Source organism: Carassius carassius, chromosome 18 (genome assembly GCF_963082965.1).
Source record: "Carassius carassius chromosome 18, fCarCar2.1, whole genome shotgun sequence".
In the NCBI taxonomy this organism is placed as follows: Eukaryota; Metazoa; Chordata; class Actinopteri; order Cypriniformes; family Cyprinidae; genus Carassius; species Carassius carassius.
The window spans coordinates 30456873-30476748 of record NC_081772.1 but is presented as its reverse complement, the minus strand read 5'-3'; the positions used below and the strand labels follow the sequence as shown (position 1 = coordinate 30476748).

The window sequence follows — 19876 nt, the reverse complement described above, 5'->3', positions numbered from 1 at the left end:
TTATAATATATATAACACAAATGTATATAACACAACATTTTTTATCATGTTGAAATTCTTTCTGGCTGAAAATTAACCTCATGCTGAAACCTTCATGTATTGTACCTTCTTTGTAGAATCCATCTTCAGGATTCGGCTATAGGTGGAGGTAATCACCCCCTTCATCTCGTCCAAATGGCTGAGGATATCATTGGAGTGGACAGTCTCAAACCACTGGGCGAGTGGAAGTGGCCTAAAGGGTGCGGGTGCAGAAAAGGCAGGTGCCGTTGCAGATTGGACCAGGGTAACCTTTCTCAAATGATGCTCACAATCAGAGAGGTACTGGATGGTGCGTCGTGCCCACTCCTCACTGTGGGCTTCCTCTACTGCTGACTGGAAGTAGGATGAACTGTTACCACTGGTCCTTGGCCTGATGAAAGTCACACATTTCCTGTCCAGGGCTAGCTGAGTGGTCAGCACCGCTGGAAACATGGTCCTGTGTGCCACATCCAGTTGTGAAAGGATGTCCTGGCTCCATGGGCATACTGGCAACTTGCATGCACTGCAGCGTGGATAGTCCCCACCCACAAGGTAATAGCGGCTATCCATGACAATCACCTCCCTGACCTTCGGGTAAATTCCTGAATGGTGCATCTTCCGGCCACACTGTGGGCATTTAAGAGGAATGCCCCACATCCTCATTGGTGCCCACAAGAACATCCTCTGTCGGAAGTACCACCCGGGCTCAGGAGGACATGGCTTGGGCTGCATCGGTGGATAAAACCAGTTCACCTGGATCTTCTGCCTCAGCTGCCCTGTGGGCTCATAGAGGCACTTGGCAATCCACACCCAATCTGCTGGCTGGAGGACTCTCTTGAACTGACTGGGAAGAAAGCTCTCCCAGTCAGTAATAGTCTGAGGCAGAGATGGTGTAGGCTGCAGTGAGGGTACTGGATGTGAGGATGGAGTGGGCTGTGGAGATGGAGAGCACCGTGGAGGTGGTGGTGAGGGCTTTGGAGCTGGAGAGTGGTGTGGGAATGGAGTGGGCCCTGGGGATGGAGACACTGGTACTGGCTTTGGAGACGGCAATTGCTGTGGAGGTGGAGGCAGCCATGGAGATGGTGAGGGGCAAGGAGATGGTGTGGGATTTTTTGAAGGGCTGACACGTGGAGCCAATAGAGCCCCATAATGGCTCGACTCAATGTTTTGGAGGAGTCCGACGGCACCCTGGACCCTGACCCCACAGCTGTCACACCTCTCTTCAACGTGGTGGTCAGAGAGGTGCTCGGAGAACTTCTCTGCCTCCACAACCACACTACACAGAGAACATTTCACCCCATGTACTTCCTGTGATGTCCCGGTCTCCTCTGAGCTGCCGCCTGCCTTTACCTTAGGCCCTGACTCAATCAAGACCTTATCTGTTGACTTGGAGAAAATTAATATTAGGAACAAAAGAAGGTCTTACTATTCATGTTCAATAATTACACCAATTACTCTGCAGAACTGTACTGAGAATATATTCTGAGAATATATCAGGGGTTGGTGCATAAAATAGTGTATTACATGATACAGGGACTTATCATGCCTTTGATATATTATATCATATACCTACCTTATGGAACCCACAAGTGCACACTATGTGCCTGCCAAACAGGTCCACCTTATTCCCCCTTTGCAGGGGACAGCCATCAATCTGCTCCAGGACCTCCTTCCATTTTCTGCTTCCAGGCCTTTTTCCTGTACTGAACTGGAAGGTGCCCTGGGCATACCTGTGGCAGATGTCGTTCCAATAAGCAGAGGATTTGCCTGTTTTGGTCATATCTGAACAATAATGGGGAACAAATCAATGTGGTTAAATATGTATTAAAATAGCAACAGTAGAAAGGAGTTTGTTGGAGTTTTATATTTATATATACATACATACATACATACATATACACACACACATATACAGTATATATATATATATATATATATATATACATATATATATATATATATATATATATATATATATATATATATATATATATATATAAAGACTCACATCAAGTATACAAAAGCAGACATGTTGAGTGGTGAAATATGTGGCAGGTTAATAGTTTTCTGCAGTAAATATGTTCCTACTTGCAAAAAATTGCAAATAGCTTTTGATGTATAATTATAAAAACTGTGTTTGTATATAAAGTAAGAAAGGGGAAAAAAATAGATATTTAATGAATACCTGGAATAGTAAAAGATTTAAATACATTCAGTAAAGAATCACTCAGTCAATACTGAAATAACATAGGAAATGGATACTTGGAATACTGAATGATGAAATGAAATTGCAAAGATATAGAAAATAAAAACTTGTTATGAATCGAAGGCTTAACAAGCATCAGTTAGCGACACGTTAAGTTAGCTTGCCTTGCTACGCGAGCGTAGAACGATCAGAATAATCTTTATTCCAAATCATGAATTAATGTTTGAACAAATAGGTTAACACTGATGTCACGGATTTGTATTGTGATAACGCTTACCTTGAATCTCCGCATAGCAGATGTCCAGTGAGTTACAAACAGCTGGAATATCACGAAACTCATTCAGCCAATCAGCGGCGAGATTGGCATGTCAACTTGCTGATTGGCTCTTTCCTCTCGGTAGGAATTGATTGGCTCCTTTGCCCCATCTGTTTGAAAGTTTCGGATTTGCGTTGGACTGAAGGACTGACCTTCGCCCAAACAGGGACTTGAATTAAGCAAACCACCTTCTGCCATGTTGTGTGGAACACTGCTGCCTGACCTACTTGCAACCTAGCAAGCGGAGATTGTAAGCTAGCCCTGGAAGCGGCTAAAACAGCAGTCCCACTGAGAAGAAATCAGGCTGCCTTGTCTCATCCTATGTAATGGGGTTTTTCAGTACTGGCCCTGGGGACCGACAGCAATGCACAAATGGGAGGTCTGTCTTATTCTACTCCGTGAGCACTCTTTCCTAAAGGGCTGACCATCAGAATCATGTGTGCCGAACAAGGGAGATGCACTGATCCCCGGGAGAAGGAAGGAACATCGCTCTAGTACAGAGTCAGCAGAAGAGATGGACCCGTAGTGATAGCAAGCTGAGGCCTCCAAAAAGTAGACTGACCTTCGCCCAAACAGGGACTTGAATTAAGCAGACCACCTTCTGCCCTGTTGTGTGTCACATTGCTGCCTGACCTACTTGCAACCTAGCAAGCCGAAAACAGGGCAAAAGGGACTGCTACAAGGGGGAAAGAAAGGGAAAAGAGAAGGAGAAAGGAGGGAAAGCAAGATAAAGAAAAAAAATATCCATCAAACTTCATGAACACTCACAAAGGATTTAAGTAAAGTGTTTGATTGGTTTTTGACTATATTTTTAATAAAAAAATTAATAATAATAATCTTACAAACACACCACACACTCTTGCCAGGACTTGCACCTGGAATCCTCCACCCAAAGGGTGGATGTGTTACTATTACACCACAAGAGTTGTGTCTTTCTTTTTTTTACAAACACTGCAAATTAAACACTGGAAACAGCAACTAAAAACAAAATGTTCACAGCACAACACACAGACAGCACAACATATGCAACTATATAAAAACCTAACTATATACATTACTATATACACCAATGAAAAAAAAATCAAAGAACTCCCTGTACATTCTCCCTCCACTGTGCAACAGAGAGGCCTGAGGCTGGACAATACCACCGGCCCTTCAGCTGAGTGTGGCCAGTTGCTAGTCGTTTCCGTGGTAGTTCACCTCTAGCCACTCGCTCCTCATCCTCTTGGGCAGCTTTCTGCCTTCTCCATGTGCGCTGCCTGGGCTGAGTAGAGGGACAAGTTTGTGATGGCAAGGTATTAGGCTGCTGGAATTGGGGAGGGGGCTGGAATTGGGTAGAAAGAGGCAGTGGTAGACCTGGTTGGTAGCTGGGAAAGGGTGGTAGGACCCAGGGGGGAATGCAAAGTGTGGTGCTGGTGGGTATATGGGAAATGCAGAGTAAGATCCAGGAGGAGGGGTGGGCATTGGGTACCTGTTGGAGATACGCTTACGAATGAAGGCCTCTCCCTCCTGATTTGCTGAATCCTGAAATACCATGGCCTCATGCCCATGCTGTGCAGGAACAGCTGGAAGTTCGCGCACTTCAGGAAGAGCCTCCTTTGCCAAATATACTTGTTTGGGCAGTGCAGTACCCTGCAGAAGCATGTCTCTGTCTACACGTTTCTGTCTTTTTAGTAGCCTGCAAGAGAAACATTCTTCATCTTAAATTAGCAATTTAAGTGAATAAAAGCCCATTGTCTTTACTTCCTGTAGCATCATTTTTAAAAGCATGTACAAGAAGGTTTTATAAGTACAATCTTGATATACTACTGTGATTGTGCAAAAGTATCGCATAAAACAAGACTCACCAGGAGGAGACAGTAGTGGTGTTTATCGGGACCAGAACTAGGTTAGTCTGTCCTAGAACCTCTCTGCTGTCCTCCGTCAGCTGTTTTAAGTGGCTGTATACCACCACAATAGATTGTGGAATTGGCAGAGTTTTTCCTTGTGTGTCCCTGGGCCTGTTCCGTGCTTGCTGAAACTCTTTCAAAAGCCTTAGGCAAACACATTCACAGACCCTGTGGACTTCAGGGTCCTGAGCTGCCTGCCCATGAGTCATGAACAATCTATGGAAAAGAAAGATGATATAATCTGAACTGTATACTGGGTTATAAACTAGTGACGATCCAAATAGTCAAATTACCTCTCTGCTGCCTGCTGTCCTGGAGCAGAGCCACTCTGCTTCCTGGATGCTCTCCAAGGTCCTGTCAAAGCCTTCTTCTTAACCCTCTGGCTATATTTTGATGGTACCTTGTCCATGGCATGCAGAGCCATGTACAGCTGGACTATGTTGGCCTCCTCTTGTGATGACAAGGCAGTGATCGTTCGGTTTAGGCCAACCAAGTAGGCTGCCAGGGCATCAACTGCCTCCCAGCCCAAGACACCTCTGGAATCACACTGTGTACTCTGGAAATTGAGAAAAATGCCAAACACAGTCCAATAAACATATACGGTGTTGTAATAATTATTTTGCATTGTACATGCATATATTTTAACTTTACACATTGGTGACAATAGGCGTTTTGCACTGTACCAGATACATTTTTTTTAAAAGTAAAAAATAGTACAGGATAGCAATATTACCTTTTGAAAAACTGGTTCTGGCTTATCTGAAGGACATCACTGGACCCTTACTGGACCCCCTGCAGTTTGCGTACCGAGCAAACAGGTCCGTGGATGATGCAATCAACATGGGATTGCACTTCATCCTGCAACATCTGGACAAAACAGGGACTTATGTGAGGATCCTGTTTGTGGACTTTAGTTCGGCTTTCAACACCATCATCCCAACAACCCTCCAGACCAAACTGACCCAGCTCTCTGTTCCTAGCTCTATCTGTCAGTGGATCACCAGCTTTCTGACAGATAGGCAACAGTTAGTGAGACTGGGGAAATTCATGTCAAACAGCTGCTCCACCAACACTGGTGCCCCTCAGGGATGTGTTCTCTCCCCTCTGCTCTTCTCCATGTACACCAACGACTGCACCTCTAAAGACCCCTCTGTCAAGCTCCTGAAGTTTGCAGACGACACTACAGTCATCGGCCTCATCCAGGACGGTGACGAGTCTGCTTACAGACAGGAGGTTGAGCAGCTGGCTGTCTGGTGCAGTCTTAACAACCTGGAGCTGAACACGCTCAAAACAGTGGAGATGACTGTGGACTTTAGGAGAAACCCCCCTGCACTTTCCCCACTTACCATCATGAACAGCACTGTGGCTGCAGTGGAGTCATTCAGATTCCTGGGAACCACCATCTCTCAGGACCTGAAGTGGGACAATCACATTGGCTCCATTGTGAAAAAAGCCCAACAAAGGTTGTACTTCCTTCGCCAGCTGAGGCAGTTTAACCTGCCACAGGAGCTGCTGAAACAGTTCTACTCAGCCGTCATTGAGTCAGTCCTGTGTACTTCAATTACTGTCTGGTTTGGTTCAGCTACAAAATCAGATATCAGAAGACTACTGAGAACTGTTCGGACTGCTGAAAGGATTATTGGTGCTCCCCTGCCCACCCTCCAAGAACTGTACACATCCAGAGTGAGGAAAAGGACTCAGAAAATCACTCTGGATCCCTCACATCCAAGTCACCCCATCTTTGAACTTTTGCCATCTGGCCGGCGCCTCAGAGCCGCAAATACAAGAACAGCAAGGCACAAGAATAGTTTCTTCCCCCAGGCAATCTACCTCATGAACAGTTAAATGTTTCCCACTTAAACTTATGCTTATGCAAAAATGTGCAATATCCTTATATTTATTTGTTACCCCTCCATCCTAGAACATTCCTGCATCTCACTCAATCCTATTCCATTATCATTTATAGCACAATTGTTTATACACTTATTTATTTGCCAATTTGTAATTCTCCTGTAATTTTTTTTTTTTTTTTTTTTTTCTGTGTGTTGTTGTCTCTGTTTACTGGAAGCTTATGTCACTAAAACAAATTCCTTGTATGCGCAAGCATACTTGGCAATAAAGCTCTTTCTGATTCTGATTGATGTGCTAGGACTTGCAGTGTCATCCTCCTCTTCCTCAGTGACCTCCTCATCTGGGAATTTGTTTCAGTGTCACCCACCTGACTTGTCACCTGGGCCTGCACGACAGCTGGTGGCGCCCTGCACAGGCCAAGCTTCAGAAACAAAATCACGCAGAAAGATGAGGTGGTAAAAAATTTTCAACTTTCCCATATACTCAACGGCAAAGGGTTGCCGTGACACGGATTCGAACCAGGGTTGCTGCGACCACAACGCAGAGTACTAACCACTATACAATCACGGCGTGCCACTGGCTCACCCAAGACAACCCCTGGAGCCCGGATACAAGAAGCAGCAGCGGCGTGTTTGTCCATCGAAGAGGGACTGGACATTTCGCAAATAAGTGTGAGGACTGTGAAAAAGGCATGGATGCTTTGCCTCATGGCCTTCAGCAAACAGCGTAGTCGGCAGGATTCGAACCTGCGCGGGGAGACCCCAATGGATTTCTAGTCCATCGCCTTAACCACTCGGCCACAACTACGGGAGTAGACCAATTTCTGCTCAGTTTGTGTCCAACACTGCTGCCTGACCTACTTGCAACCAACCCAGCTCAGTCAGCAAGCAGAGATTGCAAGCTAGCCCTGCAAGCGGGTAAAACAGCGGTCCAACAGAGGAGAAATCAGGCTGCCATGTCTCATCCTATGTAATGGGGTTTTTCAGTACTGGCCCTGGGGACCGACAGCACTGCACAATTGGGAAGTCTGTCTTATTCTACTCACTCTGTGAGCACTCTTTCCTAAAGGGCTGACCATCAGAATTTAGGTTTGCCGAACAAGGGAGATGCACTGATCCCCGGGAGCAGGAAAGAATATCGCTCTAGTACAGAGTCAGCAGAAGAGATGGACCGTAGTGATAGCAAGCTGAGGCCTACAAAAAGAAGACTGACCTTCGCCCAAACAGGGACTTGAATTAAGCAGACCACCTTCTGCCATGTTGAGTGTAACACTGCTGTCTGACCTACTTGCAACCTAGCAAGCCGATATTGTAAGGTAGCCCTGGAAGCGGCTAAAACAGCAGTCCCACTGAGGAGAAATCAGGCTGCCATGTCTCATCCTATGTAATGGGGTTTTTCAGTAATGGCCCTGCGGACCGACAGCACTGCACAAATGGGAGGTCTGTCTTATTCTACTCACTCCGTGAGCACTCTTTTCTAAAGGGCTGACCATCAGAATCATGTGTGCCGAACAAGGGAGATGCACTGATCCCCGGGAGAAGGAAGGAACACCGCTCTAATACAGAGTCAGCAGAAGAGATGGACCCGTAGTGATAGCAAGCTGAGGCCTCCAAAAAGTAGACTGACCTTCGCCCAAACAGGGACTTGAATTAAGCAGACCACCTTCTGCCCTGTTGTGTGTCACATTGCTGCCTGACCTACTTGCAACCTAGCAAGCAGAGATTGTAAGCTAGCACTGGAAGCAGCTAAAACAGCAGTCCCACTGAGGAGAAATCAGGCTGCCATGTCTCATCCTATTTAATGGGGTTTTTCAGTGCTGGGCTTGGGGACCGACAGCACTGCACAATTCGGAGGTCTGTCTTATTCTACTCACTCTGTGAGCGCGCTTTCCTAACGAGCTGACCATCAGAATCAGGTGTGCCAAACAAGGGAGGTGCACTGATACCCTGGAGCAGGAAGGAACACCGCTCCAGTACAGATTCAGAAGAAGAGATGGACCTTAGTGATAGCAAGGTGACTCCGCCAAAAGCAGACAGACCTTCACCCGAACAGGGACTTGAACCCTGGACCCTCAGATTAAAAGTCTGATGCTCTACCGACTGAGCTATCCGGGCTCTTGTGGATCACTGGCTTCTCACCTTTTATAAAGCAGCAGTTTTACAACAAGCTGCCCAGAAGAGATGCAGGTGTCACGAGGATGAAAGCTAGAAGCAGTTATGGCACAGAGAGCGAAGGACCATAGAAGGCACAATTACCGTCACAGAAAGCTAAAGCAATACTGCAAATCCCTCCCGTAGTTGGCAGAGTTCGAACCTGCGCAGGGAGACCCCAATGGATTTCAAGTCCATCGCCTTAACCTCTCGGCCACGACTATGCCTAATGTTAGAAAGCAAGCCCCCTTGTCTGGTGGCGCCCTGCACAGGCCAAGCTTCAGAAACAAAATCACGCAGAAAGATGAGGTGGTAAAAAAATGTCAACCTTCCCGTATACTCAACGGCAAAGGGTTGCCGTGACCCGGATTCGAACCGGGGTTGCTGCGGCCACAACGCAGAGTACTAACCACCATACGATCACGGCGTGCCACTGGCTCACCCAAGAGAACCCCTGGAGCCCGGATACAAGAAGCAGCAGCGGCGTGTTTGTCCATCGAAGAGGGACTGGACATTACGCAAATAAGTGTGAGGACTGTGAAAAATGCATGAATGCTTTGCCTCATGGCCTTCAGCAAACAGCGTAGTCGGCAGGATTCAAACCTGCGCGGGGAGACCCCAATGGATTTCTAGTCCATCGCCTTAACCATTCGGCCACGACTACGGGAGTAGACCAATTTCTGCTCAGTTTTTGTCCAACACTGCTGCCTGACCTACTTGCAACCAACCCAGCTCAGTCAGCAAGCGGAGATTGCAAGCTAGCCCTGCAAGCGGGTAAAACAGCTGTCCCACAGAGGAGAAATCAGGCTGCCATGTCTCATCCTATGTAATGGGGTTTTTCAGTACTGGCCCTGGGGACCGACAGCACTGCACAATTGGGAAGTCTGTCTTATTCTACTCACTCTGTGAGCACTCTTTCCTAAAGGGCTAACCATCAGAATCAGGTTTGCCGAACAAGGGAGATACACTGATCCTCGGAAGCAGGAAGGAACATCGCTCTAGTACAGAGTCAGCAGAAGAGATGGACCGTAGTGATAGCAAGCTGAGGCCTACAAAAAGAAGACTGACCTTCGCCCAAACAGGGACTTGAATTAAGCAGACCACCTTCTGCCATGTTGTGTGTAACACTGCTGCCTGACCTACTTGCAACCTAGCAAGCCGAGATTGTAAGCTAGCCCTGGAAGCGGCTAAAACAGCAGTCCCACTGAGGAGAAATCAGGCTGCCATGTCTCATCCTATGTAATGGGGTTTTTCAGTACTGGCCCTGGGGACTGACAGCACTGCACAAATGGGAGGTCTGTCTTCTTCTACTCACTCCGTGAGCACTCTTTCCTAAAGGGCTGACCATCAGAATCATGTGTGCTGAACAAGGGAGATGCACTGATCCCCGGGAGAAGGAAGGAACATCGCTCTAATACAGAGTCAGCAGAAGAGATGGACCCGTAGTGATAGCAAGCTGAACCCTCCAAAAAGTAGACTGACCTTCGCTCAAACAGGGACTTGAATTAAGCAGACCACCTTCTGCCCTGTTGTGTGTCACATTGCTGCCTGACCTACTTGCAACCTAGCAAGCCGAGATTGTAAGCTAGCCCTGGAAGCTGGTAAAACAGCAGTCCCACTGAGGAGAAATCAGGCTGCCATGTCTCATCCTATGTAATGGGTTTTTTCAGTGCTGGGCCTGGGGACCGACAGCACTGCACAATTCGGAGGTCTGTCTTATTCTACTCACTCTGTGAGCGCGCTTTCCTAACGAGCTGACCATCAGAATCAGGTGTGCCAAACAAGAGAGGTGCACTGATACCCTGGAGCAGAAAGGAACACCGCTCCAGTACAGATTCAGAAGAAGAGATGGACCGTAGTGATAGCAAGGTGACTCCGCCAAAAGCAGACAGACCTTCGCCCGAACAGGAACTTGAACCCTAGACCCTCAGGTTAAAAGTCTGATGCTCTACCAACTGAGCTATCCAGGCTCTTGTGGATCTCTGGCTTCTTACCTTTTATAAAGCAGCAGTTTTACAACAAGCTGCCCAGAAGAGACGCAGGTGTCACGAGGAGGAAAGCTAGAAGCAGTTATGGCACAGAGAGCGAAGGACCATAGAAGGCACGGAAAGCTAAAGCAATACTGCGAAGCCCTCCTGTAGTCGGCAGGGTTCGAACCTGCGCGGGTAGACCCCAAAGGATTTCAAGTCCATCGCCTTAACCTCTCCGCCACGACTACACCTAATGTTAGAAAGCAAGCCCCCTTGTCTGGTGGTGCCCTGCACAGGCCAAGCTTCAGAAACAAAATCACGCAGAAAGATGAGGTGGTAAAAATTTTTCAACCTTCCCGTATACTCAACGGCAAAGGGTTGCCGTGAACCGGATTCGAACCGGAGTTGCTGCGGCCACAACGCAGAGTACTAACCACTATACGATCACGGCGTGCCACTGGCTCACCCAAGACAACCCCTGGAACCCGAATACAAGAAGCAGCAGCGGCGTGTTTGTCCATCGAAGAGGGACCGGACATTTCGCAAATACGTGCGAGGACCGTGAAAAAAAATGCATGGACGCTTTACCTCATGGCCTTCAGCAAACAGCGTAGTCGGCAGGATTCGAACCTGTGCGGGAAGACCCCAATGGATTTCAAGTCCATCGCCTTAACCGCTCGGCCACAACTACGGGAGTAGACCAATTTCTGCTCAGTTTGTGTCCAACACTGCTGCCTGACCTTCTTGCAACCAATCCAGCTCAGTAAGCAAGTGTAGATTGTAAGCTAGCCCTGCAAGCGGGTAAAACAGCGGTCCCACTTAGGAGAAATCAGGCTGCCATGTCTCATCCTATGTAATGGGGTTTTTCAGTACTGGCCCTGGGGACCGACAGCACTGCACAATTGGGAAGTCTGTCTTATTCTACTCACTCTGTGAGCACTCTTTCCTAAAGGGCTGACCATCAGAATCAGGTGTGCCGAACAAGGGAGTTGCACTGATCCCCGGGAGCAGGAAGGAACATCGCTCTAGTACAGAGTCAGCAGAAGAGATGGACCGTAGTGATAGCAAGCTGAGGCCTACGAAAAGAAGACTGACCTTCGCCCAAACAGAAACTTGAATGAAGCAGACCACCTTCTGCCATGTTGTGTGTAACACTGCTGCCTGACCTACTTGCAACCTAGCAAGCGGAGATTGTAAGCTAGCCCTGGAAGTGGCTAAAACAGCAGTCCCACTGAGGAGAAATCAGGCTGCCATGTCTCATCCTATGTAATGGGGTTTTCAGTACTGGCCCTGGGGACCGACAGCACTGCACAATTGGGAAGTCTGTCTTATTCTACTCACTCTGTGAGCGCGCTTTCCTAACGAGCTGACCATCAGAATCAGGTGTGCCGAACAAGGCAGGTGCACTGATACCCTGGAGCAGGAAGGAACACCGCTCTAGTACAGAGTCAGCAGAAGAGATGGACCATAGTGATAGCAAGCTGAGGCCTACAAAAAGAAGACTGACCTTCGCCCAAACAGGGACTTGAATTAAGCAGACCACCTTCTGCCATGTTGTGTGTAACACTGCAGCCTGACCTACTTGCAACCTAGCAAGCGGAGATTGTAAGCTAGCACTGGAAGCAGGTAAAACAGCAGTCCCACTGAGGAGAAATCAGGCTCCCATGTCTCATCCTATGTAATGGGGTTTTTCAGTGCTGGGCCTGGGGACCGACAGCACTGCACAATTCGGAGGTCCGTCTTATTCTACTCACTCTGTGAGCGCGCTTTCCTAACGAGCTGACCATCAGAATCAGATGTGCCGAACAAGGGAGGTGCACTGATACCCTGGAGCAGGAAAGAACACCGCTCCAGTACAGATTCAGAAGAAGAGATGGACCGTAGTGATAGCAAGCTGAGCCCTCCAAAATGTAGACTGACCTTCGCCCAAACAGGGACTTGAATTAAGCAGACCACCTTCTGCCCTGTTGTGTGTCACATTGCTGACTGACCTACTTGCAACCTAGCAAGCCGAGATTGTAAGCTAGCCCTGGAAGCGGGTAAAACAGCAGTCCCACTGAGGAGAAATCAGGCTGCCATGTCTCATCCTATGTAATGGGGTTTTTCAGTGCTGGGCCTGGGGACCGACAGCACTGCACAATTCAGAGGTCTGTCTTATTCTACACCTAATGTTAGAAAGCAAGCCCACTTGTGTGGTGGCACCCTGCACAGGCCAAGCTTCAGAAACAAAATCACGCAGAAAGATGAGGTGGTAAAATTTTTTTAAACTTCCCGTAAACTCAACGGCAAAGGGTTGCCGTGACCTGGATTCGAAGCGGGGTTGCTACGGCCACAACGCAGAGTACTAACCACTATACGATCACGGCGTGCCACTGGCTCACCCAAGACAACCCCTGGAGCCCGGATACAAGAAGCAGCAGCGGCGTATATGTCCATTGAAGAGGGACCGGACATTTCGCAAATAAGTGCGAGGACCGTGAAAAATGCATGGACGCTTTGCCTCATGGCCTTCAGCAAACAGCATAGTCGGCAGGATTCGAACCTGCGCGGGGAGACCCCAATGGATTTCTAGTCCATCGCCTTAACCACTCGACCACGACTACAGGAGCAGAATGTCGGCTCAGTTTGTGTCCAACACTGCTGCCTGACCTACTTGCAACCAACCCAGCTCAGTTAGCAAGCGGAGATTGCAAGCTAGCCCTGCAAGCGGGTAAAACAGCGGTCCCACTGAGGAGAAATCAGGCTGTCATGTCTCATCCTATGTAATGGGGTTTTTCAGTACTGGCCCTGGGGACCGACAGCACTGCACAAATGGGAGGTCTGTCTTATTCTACTCACTCCGTGAGCACTCTTTCCTAAAGGGCTGACCATCAGAATCATGTGTGCCGAACAAGGGAGATGCACTGATCCCCGGGAGAAGGAAGGAACATCGCTCTAATACAGAGTCAGCAGAAGAGATGGACCCGTAGTGATAGCAAGCTGAGGCCTCCAAAAAGTAGACTGACCTTCGCCCAAACAGGGACTTGAATTAAGCAGACCACCTTCTGCCCTGTTGTGTGTCACATTGCTGCCTGACCTACTTGCAACCTAGCAAGCCGAGATTGTAAGCTAGCACTGGAAGCGGGTAAAACAGCAGTCCCACTGAGGAGAAATCAGGCTGCCATGTCTCATCCTATTTAATGGGGTTTTTCAGTGCTGGGCCTGGGGACCGACAGCACTGCACAATTCGGAGGTCTGTCTTATTCTACTCACTCTGTGAGTGCGCTTTCCTAACGAGCTGACCATCAGAATCAGGTGTGCCAAACAAGGGAGGTGCACTGATACCCTGGAGCAGGAAGGAACACCGCTCCAGTACAGATTCAGAAGAAGAGATGGACCGTAGTGATAGCAAGGTGACTCCGCCAAAAGCAGACAGACCTTCGCCCAAACAGGGACTTGAACCCTAGACCCTCAGGTTAAAAGTCTGATGCTCTACCAACTGAGCTATCCAGGATCTTGTGGATCACTGGCTTCTCACCTTTTATAAAGCAGCAGTTTTACAACAAGCTGCCCAGAAGAGAAGCAGGTGTCACGAGGAGGAAAGCTAGAAGCAGTTATGGCACAGAGAGCGAAGGACCATAGAAGGCACAATTATGGTCACGGAAAGCTAAAGCAATACTGCGAAGCCCTCCCGTAGTCGGCAGGGTTCGAACCTGCGCGGGTAAACCCCAATGGATTTCAAGTCCATCGCCTTAACCTCTCGGCCACGACTACGCCTAATGTTAGAAAGCAAGCCCCCTTGTCTGGTGGTGCCCTGCACAGGCCAAGCTTCAGAAACAAAATCACGCAGAAAGATGAGGTGGTAAAAATTTTTCAACCTTCCCGTATACTCAACGGCAAAGGGTTGCCGTGAACCGGATTCGAACCGGGGTTGCTGCGGCCACAACGCAGAGTACTAAACACAATACGATCACGGCGTGCCACTGGCTTACCCAAGACAACCCCTGGAACCCGAATACAAGAAGCAGCAGCGGCGTGTTTGTCCATCGAAGAGGGACCGGACATTTCGCAAATACGTGCGAGGACCGTGAAAAAAATGCATGGACGCTTTGCCTCATGGCCTTCAGCAAACAGCGTAGTCGGCAGGATTCGAACCTGTGCGGGAAGACCCCAATGGATTTCAAGTCCATCGCCTTAACCGCTCGGCCACAACTACGGGAGTAGACCAATTTCTGCTCAGTTTGTGTCCAACACTGCTGCCTGACCTTCTTGCAACCAATCCAGCTCAGTAAGCAAGTGTAGATTGCAAGCTAGCCCTGCAAGCGGGTAAAACAGCAGTCCCACTGAGGAGAAATCAGGCTGCCATGTCTCATCCTATGTAATGGGGTTTTCAGTACTGGCCCTGGGGACCGACAGCACTGCACAATTGGGAAGTCTGTCTTATTCTACTCACTCTGTGAGCGCGCTTTCCTAACGAGCTGACCATCAGAATCAGGTGTGCCGAACAAGGCAGGTGCACTGATACCCTGGAGCAGGAAGGAACACCGCTCTAGTACAGAGTCAGCAGAAGAGATGGACCGTAGTGATAGCAAGCTGAGGCCTACAAAAAGAAGACTGACCTTCGCCCAAACAGGGACTTGAATTAAGCAGACCACCTTCTGCCATGTTGTGTGTAACACTGCAGCCTGACCTACTTGCAACCTAGCAAGCGGAGATTGTAAGCTAGCCCAGGAAGCAGGTAAAACAGCAGTCCCACTGAGGAGAAATCAGGCTGCCATGTCTCATCCTATGTAATGGGGTTTTTCAGTGCTGGGCCTGGGGACCGACAGCACTGCACAATTCGGAGGTCTGTCTTATTCTACTCACTCTGTGAGCGCGCTTTCCTAACGAGCTGACCATCAGAATCAGATGTGCCGAACAAGGGAGGTGCACTGATACCCTGGAGCAGGAAAGAACACCGCTCCAGTACAGATTCAGAAGAAGAGATGGACCGTAGTGATAGCAAGCTGAGCCCTCCAAAAAGTAGACTGACCTTCGCCCAAACAGGGACTTGAATTAAGCAGACCACCTTCTGCCCTGTTGTGTGTCACATTGCTGACTGACCTACTTGCAACCTAGCAAGCCGAGATTGTAAGCTAGCCCTGGAAGCGGGTAAAACAGCAGTCCCACTGAGGAGAAATCAGGCTGCCATGTCTCATCCTATGTAATGGGGTTTTTCAGTGCTGGGCCTGGGGACCGACAGCACTGCACAATTCGGAGGTCTGTCTTATTCTACACCTAATGTTAGAAAGCAAGCCCACTTGTGTGGTGGCACCCTGCACAGGCCAAGCTTCAGAAACAAAATCACGCAGAAAGATGAGGTGGTAAAAATTTTTCAACCTTCCCGTATACTCAACGGCAAAGGGTTGCCGTGAACCGGATTCGAACCGGGGTTGCTGTGGCCACAACGCAGAGTACTAACCACTATACGATCACGGCGTGGCACTGGCTCACCCAAGACAACCCCTGGAACCCGAATACAAGAAGCAGCAGCGGCGTGTTTGTCCATCGAAGAGGGACCGGACATTTCGCAAATACGTGCGAGGACCGTGAAAAAAATGCATGGACGCTTTGCCTCATGGCCTTCAGCGTAGTCGGCAGGATTCGAACCTGTGCGGGAAGACCCCAATGGATTTCAAGTCCATCGCCTTAACCGCTCGGCCACAACTACAGGAGTAGACCAATTTCTGCTCAGTTTGTGTCCAACACTGCTGCCTGACCTTCTTGCAACCAATCCAGCTCAGTAAGCAAGTGTAGATTGCAAGCTAGCCCTGCAAGCGGGTAAAACAGCGGTACCACTTAGGAGAAATCAGGCTGCCATGTCTCATCCTATGTAATGGGGTTTTTCAGTACTGGCCCTGGGGACCGACAGCACTGCACAATTGGGAAGTCTGTCTTAATCTACTCACTCTGTGAGCACTCTTTCCTAAAGGGCTGACCATCAGAATCATGTGTGCCGAACAAGGAAGATGCACTGACCCCCTGGAGAAGGAAGGAACATCGCTCTAAGAGAAATCAGGCTGCCATGTCTCATCCTATGTAATGACGTTTTTCAGTGCTGGGCCTGGGGACCGACAGCACTGCACAATTCGAAGGTCTGTCTTATTCTACTCACTCTGTGAGCGCGCTTTCCTAACGAGCTGACCATCAGAATCAGGTGTGCCAAACAAGGGAGGTGCACTGATACCCTGGAGCAGGAAGGAACACCGCTCCAGTACAGATTCAGAAGAAGAGATGGACCGTAGTGATAGCAAGGTGACTCCGCCAAAAGCAGACAGACCTTCGCCCGAACAGGGACTTGAACCCTGGACCCTCAGATTAAAAGTCTGATGCTCTACCGACTAAGCTATCAGACTTTTAATGGAGCTCTTATGGAGCACTAGCTTCTCCCCTTTTATAAAGCAGCAGTTTTACAACAAGCTGCCTAGAAGAGACGCAGGTGTCACAAGGATGAAAGCTAGAAGCAGTTATGGCACAGAGAGCGAAGGACCATAGAAGGCACAATTACCGTCACAGAAAGCTAAAGCAATACTGCAAATCCCTCCCGTAGTCGGCAGAGTTCGAACCTGCGCAGGGAGACCCCAATGGATTTCAAGTCCATCACCTTAACCTCTCGGCCACGACTACGCCTAATGTTAGATAGCAAGCACCCTTGTCTGGTGGCGCCCTGCAAAGGCCAAGCTTCAGAAACAAAATCACGCAGAAAGATGAGGTGGTAAAAAAATTTCAACCTTCCCGTATACTCAACGGCAAAGGGTTGCCGTGACCCGGATTCAAACTGGGGTTGCTGCGGCCACAACGCATAGTACTAACCACTATACAATCACGGCATGCCACTGGCTCACCCAAGACAACCCCTGGAGCCCGGATACAAGAAGGAGCAGCGGCGTGTTTGTCCATCGAAGAGGGACTGGACATTTCGCAAATAAGTGCGAGGACCGTGAAAAATGCATGGATGCTTTGCCTCATGGCCTTCAGCAAACAGCGTAGTCGGCAGGATTCGAACCTGTGCGGAGAGACCGCAATGGATTTCTAGTCCATCGCCTTAACCACTCGGCCACAACTACTGGAGTAGACCAATTTCTGCTCAGTTTGTCTCCAACACTGCTGCCTGACCTACTTGCAACCAACCCAGCTCAGTCAGCAAGCGAAGATTGCAAGCTAGCCCTGCAAGCGGGTAAAACAGCGGTCCCACTGAGGAGAAATCAGGCTGCCATGTCTCATCCTATGTAATGGGGTTTTTCAGGACTGGCCCTGGGGACCGACAGCACTGCACAATTGGGAAGTCTGTCTTATTCTACTCACTCTGTGAGCACTCTTTCCTAAAGGGCTGACCATCAGAATCAGGTTTGCCAAACAAGAGAGATGCACTGATCCCTGGGAGCAGGAAGGAACATCGCTCTAGTACAGAGTCAGCAGAAGAGATGGACCGTAGTGATAGCAAGCTGAGGCCTACAAAATGAAGACTGACCTTCGCCCAAACAGGGACTTGAATTAAGCAGACAACCTTCTGCCATGTTGTGTGTAACACTGCTGCCTGACCTACTTGCAACCTAGCAAGCCGAGATTGTAAGCTAGCCCTGGAAGCGGGTAAAACAGCAGTCCCACTGAGGAGAAATCAGGCTGCCACGTCTCATCCTATGTAATGGGGTTTTTCAGTGCTGGGCCTGGGGACCGACAGCACTGCACAATTCGGAGGTCTGTCTTATTCTACTCACTCTGTGAGCCGGCTTTCCTAAAGGGCTGACCATCAGAATCATGTGTGATGAACAAGGGAGATGCACTGACCCCCTGGAGAAGGAAGGAACATCGCTCTAATACAGAGTCAGAAGAAGAGATGGACCCGTAGTGATAGCAAGCTGAGGCCTCCAAAAAGTAGACTGACCTTCGCCCAAACAGGGACTTGAATTAAGCAGACCACCTTCTGCCCTGTTGTGTGTCACATTGCTGCCTGACCTACTTGCAACCTAGCAAGCCGAGATTGTAAGCTAGCCCTGGAAGCGGGTAAAACAGCAGTCCCACTGAGGAGAAATCAGGCTGCCATGTCTCATCCTATGTAATGGGGTTTCTCAGTGCTGGGCCTGGGGACCGACAGCACTGCACAATTCGGAGGTCTGTCTTATTCTACTCACTCTGTGAGCGCGCTTTCCTAACGAGCTGACCATCAGAATCAGGTGTGCCTAACAAGGGAGGTGCACTGATACCCTGGAGCAGGAAGGAACACCGCTCAAGTAGATTCAGAAGAAGAGATGGACCGTAGTGATAGCAAGGTGACTCTGCCAAAAGCAGACAGACCTTCACCCGATCAGGGACTTGAACCCTGGACCCTCAGATTAAAAGTCTGATGCTCTACCGACTGAGCTATCCAGGCTCTTGTGGAGCACTGGCTTCCCACCTTTTATAAAGCAGCAGTTTTACAACAAGCTGCCCAGAAGAGACACAGGTGTCACGAGGATGAAAGCTAGAAGCAGTTATGGCACAGAGAGCGAAGGACAATAAAAGGCACAATTACCGTCACAGAAAGCTAAAGCAATACTGCAAATCCCTCCCATAGTCGGCAGAGTTCGAACCTGCACGGGGAGATCCCAATGGATTTCAAGTCCATCGCCTTAACCTCTCGGCCACGACTACGCCTAACGTTAGAAAGCAAGCGCCCTTGTCTGGTGGCGCCCTGCACAGGCCAAGCTTCAGAAACAAAGTCACGCAGAAAGATGAGGTGGTAAAAAATTTTCAACCTTCCCGTATACCCAACGGCAAAGGGTTGCCGTTACCCGGATTCGTACCGGGGTTGCTGCGGCCACAACACAGAGTACTAACCACTATACGATGAAGGCGTGCCACTGGCTCACCCAAGACAACCCCTGGATCCCGGATACAAGAAGCAGCAGCGGCTTATTTGTCCATCGAAGAGGGACTGGACATTTTGCAAATAAGTGCGAGGACCTTGAAAAATGCATGGATGCTTTGCCTCATGGCCTTCAGCAAACAGTATAGTCTGCAGGATTCGAACCTGCGCGGGGAGACCCCAATGGATTTCTAGTCTATCGCCTTAACCACTCGGCCACGACTACGGGAGTAGACCAATTTCTGCTCAGTTTGTGACCAACACTGCTGCCTGACCTAATTGCAACCAACCCAGCTCAGTCAGCATGCGGAGATTGCAAGCTAGCCCTGCAAGCGGGTAAAACAGCGGTCTCACTGAGGAGAAATCAGGCTGCCATGTCTCATCCTATGTAATGGGGTTTTTCAGTGCTGGGCCTGGGGACCGACAGCACTGTACAATTCGGAGGTCTGTCTTATTCTACTCACTCTGTGAGCCCGCTTTCCTAATGAGCTGACCATCAGAATCAGGTGTGCCAAACAAGGGAGGTGCACTGATACGCTGGAGCAGGAAGGAACACTGCTCCAGTACAGATTCAGAAGAAGAGATGGACCGTAGTGATAGCAAGGTGACTCCG

At 49.0% G+C, this 19876-nt stretch overlaps 8 non-coding genes across 8 annotated transcripts; all 8 read right to left on the bottom strand.

Annotated features, from left to right (window-relative positions):
• Positions 1 to 7005: 7005 nt before the first annotated feature.
• trnas-aga (transfer RNA serine (anticodon AGA)) lies at positions 7006 to 7087 on the bottom strand. Its single transcript has one exon. It is a non-coding gene; the product is annotated as a tRNA-Ser (tRNA).
• Positions 7088 to 8321: 1234 nt separating this feature from the next.
• On the bottom strand, positions 8322 to 8394 carry trnak-uuu (transfer RNA lysine (anticodon UUU)). The gene has a single exon. It is a non-coding gene; the product is annotated as a tRNA-Lys (tRNA).
• A 618-nt stretch (positions 8395 to 9012) lies between these two features.
• On the bottom strand, positions 9013 to 9094 carry trnas-aga (transfer RNA serine (anticodon AGA)). The gene has a single exon. It is a non-coding gene; the product is annotated as a tRNA-Ser (tRNA).
• A 1915-nt stretch (positions 9095 to 11009) lies between these two features.
• trnas-uga (transfer RNA serine (anticodon UGA)) lies at positions 11010 to 11091 on the bottom strand. The gene has a single exon. It is a non-coding gene; the product is annotated as a tRNA-Ser (tRNA).
• Positions 11092 to 12921: 1830 nt separating this feature from the next.
• Positions 12922 to 13003, bottom strand: trnas-aga (transfer RNA serine (anticodon AGA)). The gene has a single exon. It is a non-coding gene; the product is annotated as a tRNA-Ser (tRNA).
• A 1068-nt stretch (positions 13004 to 14071) lies between these two features.
• On the bottom strand, positions 14072 to 14153 carry trnas-uga (transfer RNA serine (anticodon UGA)). Its single transcript has one exon. It is a non-coding gene; the product is annotated as a tRNA-Ser (tRNA).
• Positions 14154 to 14513: 360 nt separating this feature from the next.
• On the bottom strand, positions 14514 to 14595 carry trnas-uga (transfer RNA serine (anticodon UGA)). The gene has a single exon. It is a non-coding gene; the product is annotated as a tRNA-Ser (tRNA).
• Positions 14596 to 16007: 1412 nt separating this feature from the next.
• trnas-uga (transfer RNA serine (anticodon UGA)) lies at positions 16008 to 16089 on the bottom strand. Its single transcript has one exon. It is a non-coding gene; the product is annotated as a tRNA-Ser (tRNA).
• Between the last annotated feature and the right edge of the window lie 3787 nt (positions 16090 to 19876).